Here is a 7,069-nt window from a genome sequence, read left to right on the forward strand (position 1 = left end):
ATATAGTTGAAACCTGAAACAATCCACATTAGTGTCCACCTCATAACCTGGCTCTGTCATGGTATGGGGGCTAGGACCCAGGCGCAGAGTAAGGAAAGACAAACTCAAAAGGGAAAATTAGCAAAGACTTTACTAACAAAAGGGGAAACACAAATGGGGAACAGAAAAGGCCACGATGGGCAAAAACACAAACACAAAAAATATCTAAGAAAACAAGAGGAACTCAAAAACACGGGCAGGGCAGAACACAGGCAGGCAGAGTACAAGGGTAGGTACATTTGGTCAGAAACAAACACAAGTCAGGAACGAGAACAAGTCGGAAACAAACACAAGGAACCAGCACCCGAGTCAAGGGGACAAAGAACTTAAATAGACAGGGGTAACAAGACACAGGTGTACTCAAAGAACAATCAAACCAGAAAAGGAGGGGATAACAAGACACAGGTGGGAACAATGATAAGAATAATTGAAAGCAATAATACAATTAACAGGGGAAAGAGCAGGACACAAAACAGAAGTGCCGCCATCTGGCAGCCTAACAAGGAAAAACAGAGACCGAAACACAGGACCATGACAATACCCCCCCCAAGAGACGGCTCCTGACGTCCTAGAAGGCCGACCTGGGGAGGGAGTGAAACAGAGGGTAGGAGCTGGAGACAGGACAGAACTCAGATGGGGTAGGACTCCGGAACAGGGCAGGACAAGGCTCGGGACTGGACAGGGCAGGAACAGGGCTCGGGACAGGGCTTGGGACTGGACAGAACAGAGACTGGACTCGGGGGCTGGAACAGGACAGAAACAGAAGCAGACTCGGGACTGAAACAGGACAGACAGGGCTCGGGACTGGACAGGACAGGACAGGAGCAGGACTCGGGATGAGGAGACAGGACTCGGGACTGGGGCGAGACGAGACAGGACTCGGGACTGGACAGGACAGGAACGGGAATGGGGCGAGACGAGACAGGACTGGGGACTGGGGCAAGACTAGACTGGGCACAGGAACGGAAGCCGGACGGGGTCCGGGCACAGGGACGGAAGCCGGACAGGGTCCAGGCGCAGGGACGGAATAGGACTGGACTCAAGACAGACACTGACATGGACTCTACACAGGGACTGGACTCAGACAGGAAAAGGACTGGACTAGACAGGGTCGGGATAGAGTAGACAGGGACGAGAATGGGCACAAGGAACTGGACTCGAAACACTGAACTGACAAACACACAGACACAGGAACTGACTGGCCTTACACACAGACACCAAACTCAACAAGACAGCAAACTCCACAAGACACAAGACTCACGGAGACTAGACTGTACTTGACAAAAAAAAACACGGAACGGACAGAGACAGACACTGAAACGGGCTGAGACACAGACAGGGGACGGGCCGAGACACAGACAGGGAACGGACTGGAAAAGACAGGAGCGGTACGGGACAAGCATAACACCGGACGGGACTAGACAAGATAGGGTAGGGGTAGGGCTGGAAGTCCCATGGACCAGTGGCAGTTGCATTGCACTAGGAGTATGATTCAAAAAATGATCCCCCTTTACACAGCTCATTACAGAATCTTCTTGATAATCAGTTCTTTGTGATCTGCCTGTGCCAGTGCCAGTTGTGCAGCCCCCCAGCACAGATTAGACTGAGATGCATAGGCTTTAGCCGTGGAACAGGTCTGCATTTGCAAGTGGGCCTGAGAAAAAAAAAAACAGAAATTATTGCTGATTGCTTATAGCCTGGAGGTTTATGGAGTCACTCTGTTATGTAGTTGTTTAAATTTTTTAAAATTTTAAATAAACCACCTTGCTAATAGATCACACTTAATATAATAAAAAAACAAAACAAAAACAAAAAAAACACACCTTGTTTTGGAACAGCTGTATGTAGTTGTTTTGACCGCAGTCTTCTTCAGGCAGCATTGAGCATTGTTCTAATGTTTCCAGACATGAAAGCACACTTTGAACATCGTTCTCATCTGACACCCCCTGTAATTTTCCATTATTGGTCTATTATATAAATAACCATTTAACAATGGTTACAATAAACTCAAGCCAGTTACTATTGGACAAAGAGAGAATGGGGCTTAACTGGAACTGAGAAATCACAACAAACATACCGTATAATTGCAAGACAAAATGGAACTTAGCCATTTAAAAATGAATAGACTGCACCATCCTAAACTTCTCCACAGAACATGTGGCTGTTAACATTTTATAGAATTTTCTTTTCTCAGGTGCAAAGCTTAAGATATTTTGCGGGATGGGAATTCTGTCCAAACTACAAAAGCTCTGGCCTGCATGTAGGACTGGAAGCTGGTTCTGAGCAAACCGGGGTCCAGGAATTTCTGAGCACTGTCTTGTGGTCCATGCAATCCCCTACTCAAATTTTTGAGCAGGAGTGAGCTACTTAATACAAATTTTTGAGAGCAAGGTAATCTTCCAGCCATCTGTTGAAGCATCTGCCCCACAGCAACACGAGAGCACTTATATTCCTTCCAGGAGGAGGTGGATGTTCTCCCTGAAAGAAATCCCACTGCCACCAAACGATGCAGCTTTCTGGACTGTACGTTTTCTAGGTGTGAACCTACCAGGCTGTGACACCAGGCTCGGGGGGAAAGTTGACGTCAGAGGTTTCTCTGCAACGTCCCCAATGCATCAGGCCAGACAGATACAGCAGGGATCTGAGCCAGCTGGAACAGTACACAATACCCAGTCACCCCACGCTTATGCCAAAATGCCAGCATATATGTGATCCTCCCCCATCTCAGATGGTCAAGGGTGGGTAATGTGAGTTTTACGCCTTCAGTTGGATCTCATGGACTTTGTCAATGAACTCTGATTTGTCCAAATTCTGTCAGACCGAAATGGATTTGTAAAAGTCATGCTCCATACCAGGTGTGGTGTGGGGGTGTTTGGAATTGCAAAGAAAATCAAATGCAGTTCATGCATGCTGTACCATTTTGCAGATTTTTTTTATTTTTTATTCAGCTCTGCACTGGGAGCATGATTTGTATTTACAGCTTTAATGCTAATTATTAACAATGCGAGCTGTGCATCGTGTATGATCAGAAAGTCACTTGAGCTAGATTCTGCCCATATGTAAGCAAAGGACAAGAGATTATAATTCCTTGTAATTTGTCCAATAGATAGAATGCTGTGGCTCTGCCAATGCTGATTGGTCAGGGTATTTCTGTTATTAGTGGGCATGGGAGATTGTCGAATGGTACAGGACGGAAGCTAACTACTACATCATCCATGTTCATGCGTTCTGTGTAACATTCCATGGTCTGAGGGAAAGCCAGAGGAACAGCAGCGATAAAAATTCCCTAAACGTCCATTTTGGCACTAGTTGTGCAAGCCAGAGGGCTGAAGTACAAGGATAAATATTAGTTCAGATAGTGGGCATCCATCCCATGGCCACAAATGAGGCTGAAATAATTTAAAGAGTCAGATATTTGCCTCGTACACTGCAAGAAAATGGCCATAATTGAATGTACACGTTTACGCGAACTATGACCCACGCATATTCACATTTTGGAGACTATGGGAATTGGTGACTCCGATGGCAAAATGGTGAAACACAGATAATGTCCTACAGACCAGTTTCATTATATCCCTTTCACCTCATATCTAAATACACTGCCTACTAATAATCATATCCATTCCCAGTAGGACATTTGCTGTTAGTCTGAAAGTCCATATCCAAGCATCAACACTGTCCGAAAAATGACCCCTCCTATGTGTTACATTCAGAATTTCAGCTTATGCCAGGGAATGTGTATAGAATGTCCCACAGTACTAATGCATAAGATGCAAGCACTCTTTTCCCAGAATGCATGTGGTCTGTGGTCTGTCTTCTCCATTGTCTCTGACAATGGAATGACATGCTGATTTATATGCATATCATATTCACAATGGGGGTTCCATTACCCATTTTTGGTTAATTGTGGGAGTTAATCAGGCAGGATACTAGGCTCAGGCACGTATGCAAATTTTCGAGTAGCTTGCAATTTATAAACAGAAAACTGCATGCAGCATACGTACAGTTTTATGAATCAGGATATTTTTGACCTTACACACTTTTCTTCTTTTGTGCATACACAACATTTAAGTATGAAATTTATGTAGAGCTTTATAAATGAGGCCCCAAACCAGTAACAGTTCATTTGTGGAGCTGGGCTGTCATGAAGGAAAGGAGAATTACATAGATGTCGACCTTTGCCAGTCAGCTTATTTCTAGCTCTATGGCGAGTCATCCTGGTTCTAGATCTACAAAAAGGTATGTTTGCATCTGTGGGAATCCTATCCAAACTGTGAGGATATGAGACAGCATAAATAAATAAATAAGACAATACAAAAACAATGACAGCTAATGAAAACAATGTGTAAATGGAAATTGTAAGTCATAGTGTAGTCTCATTACAAAAACTCACAGCAGACCAGATGGTTCACCCAGTAAATGAGACATTCAGGAAGACTTTCACCACCAGTAACATTACCATAATTTATCAAAAGTAATTTATTATCATCTCATTCAAATACTAGGCTGCTTCCTCAATCGAAGAATAGATTAATTACTCTTGTAAATACTAACATTGACTTTCACAGGGTAGGTAATTCCACGGTGTATACCTGAATTCTGGGCTGTGAGGAACTCATTGGTTTTTATGAGGAAATCTTGAAGCACAAGGAATAGCTGAGGATCCCAGGTGTTTCCCCCTTCTTGCTTTCGGTCCCAGAAGTGTTGCCTTTCACTATTGCAGTAACCGTATAGGTCGCGTAAAACTCCTTTGAGGCTAGCAAGCAGTCTTAGCAGTCTGGTGCAAGCATTGGATGTCAGGCAGAGAATCTTTCTCACAAAGATATAGGAGGCAACTGAAAACCACACCTCAGAAGGGCTCATTGTGGATGCCCCATTCGTTGAGTTTACGTAATTAATCAAATTATTGTGCTAGTTTCTCCATCACAATTCATCTTGTTTGCTTTTTCAGAGATGGATAGAACTGGCTGAAAGATCTGTTTGTTGACTGTTGAACTTGTATTACACATCCTGTAAAGGAGACGCGTTTGTGATATGTTTTCTTTCAAACATATCTGTAAATATGCCCATTGCATTTACTGTGACTGATTTTTGGAAGCAATTCAAATAAAATATTAATATGAATATAATTTATTTATCATATCAAACTTGGAGGCAGTCCAGACTAGCTTTTTCCGGGTAAGTTGCCGTTAGCTTAAGTCTATTGCCTTGAAGGTTCTACATGTTGGGTAAAAATGGAGTAAAGCATCTGTCTCAGCATACTGCTTACTCCAAAAGTTGTCCATAGTTTTCTCTCTGATAATAAAAGCCATGCTTGCCTTTAGAGGCTGCTCTGTGTGCTGATATTTGGCTCCCAAGGTAATAATTTCTCGCCAGGTTCTTCAGGCAAATCTCTGGGTCCTAATGGCTGACAGTGCCCAGAGTACCATTCATCTCACCATTTCATTCAGTGGTACTTTCGTGCTTTTTGGGAGTCATAGAGTTAAAGCCAGAACAGGGTTTGAAACGAAAATGTTTTACTTGTCTGTTTTTTCTGTGAGCACTGCTATAGCCAGCTTGGTTTCTTATACTTTTCTTATACTTTTCTTGTTGGGATCTGGTATTAAATACAATAGTTTAAACATGAGAGGTAGGCTCTGTGTGGGCAAACAGGCCTAAATTCCAGGTCTCAATTTCTGTTGAATCAACCATGGGCTTTTAGAATAGCATCAATTTTTAAAATTTATTTATTTGACCATTTGCTCCCCATTTTTTGCTCCTCAATTTGGAATCACCAGTGCGTGCAGCCCAACCATAGTTGGCATCAAAACTTAACCCAGAAGTGAACCTCGTACATTTAAGAAATAACATCCAGCTTGTGCTCGTGGCTAGTGTCTGTCTTATACCCACTGATCCACTTGGTAGCCTCCATTCGATTCATATGTGTTATTTTTATGTCCATATTTAACATACACAAGTAGGTCAAAGCTTGCATTCTTTGTTATCCAGTTGCAGGATGGACCAATCACACAACAGTACCCCATGGTTTTTGTTTTCTGATGAGATACCAGATGACAACTTTTTACCATTGTTGTACAGTACATTCCCTAGAAGGGGAATTCTACCACAAAATGAACTTCTACTTTTAGAAGAATAGCTGTCCTCTTGAATAAAATGGGCTCTTAGCCAGCTCTCTATCTTTAGTGAGTGCAGAGACATAGTCCCAAACTTCATGCTCCAGGTACCTGCTTTATTAAAAACTACAACAAGTGGGCAGGTGTCAGACAACACCAGTCACAGATTGCCACTCCTACTCCTACTGAACAGAGAGGGTAACATTCCTCACTAGAAAGCTAGCTGCAAAAGAAAGAATATCTAGGTTTTCAGTTCAGTTTACTGCTTAAGTTCTACTAAAAAGAAAGTGATGCTTCAGTGGGGCAAATTGGTTTAACGAAGCTACAGTTTGAATAACAAATTTATGTTGTATCATATCCAGTAAATGAAACATTCAGAACAACTCATATCAAATTCACCACCAGTAACATTACCATAATTTATCAAAAGTAATTGAATATCATCTCATTCAAATACTAGGCTGCTTCCTCAATCGAACAATAGATTAATTACTTTTGTAAATACTAACATTTATTTTCACAGGATATGTAATTCCATAGTGTATACCTGAATACTGGGCTGTGAGGAACTCATTAGTTTTTATGAGGAAATCTTGAAGCACAAGCGATTGCTGAGGACCCCAGGTGTTTCGCCCTTCTTGCTTTCGGTCCCAGAAGTGTTGCCTTTCACTATTGCAGTAACCGTATCGGTCAATGTGCTCAAGTGGATATGAAACAGCACCACCAACACAAAAATGACCCAATGACTTTGAAAAACACGACCAAGCAAGCCACCACTAAACATCCTTAATAAGAGTACAATATTCAGCAAAGAGCCCTGTGATTCACAGTACAGCAGTAGGTCTGGCCAAGGATTTGACTGGCACAAACTCCCCTTTCAGGTCAAGTGTGGTTAGGATGGACTCCATCCTCATTTA

The sequence above is a fragment of the Anguilla anguilla genome, chromosome 1 (genome assembly GCF_013347855.1).
Source record: "Anguilla anguilla isolate fAngAng1 chromosome 1, fAngAng1.pri, whole genome shotgun sequence".
NCBI lineage: Eukaryota > Metazoa > Chordata > Actinopteri > Anguilliformes > Anguillidae > Anguilla > Anguilla anguilla.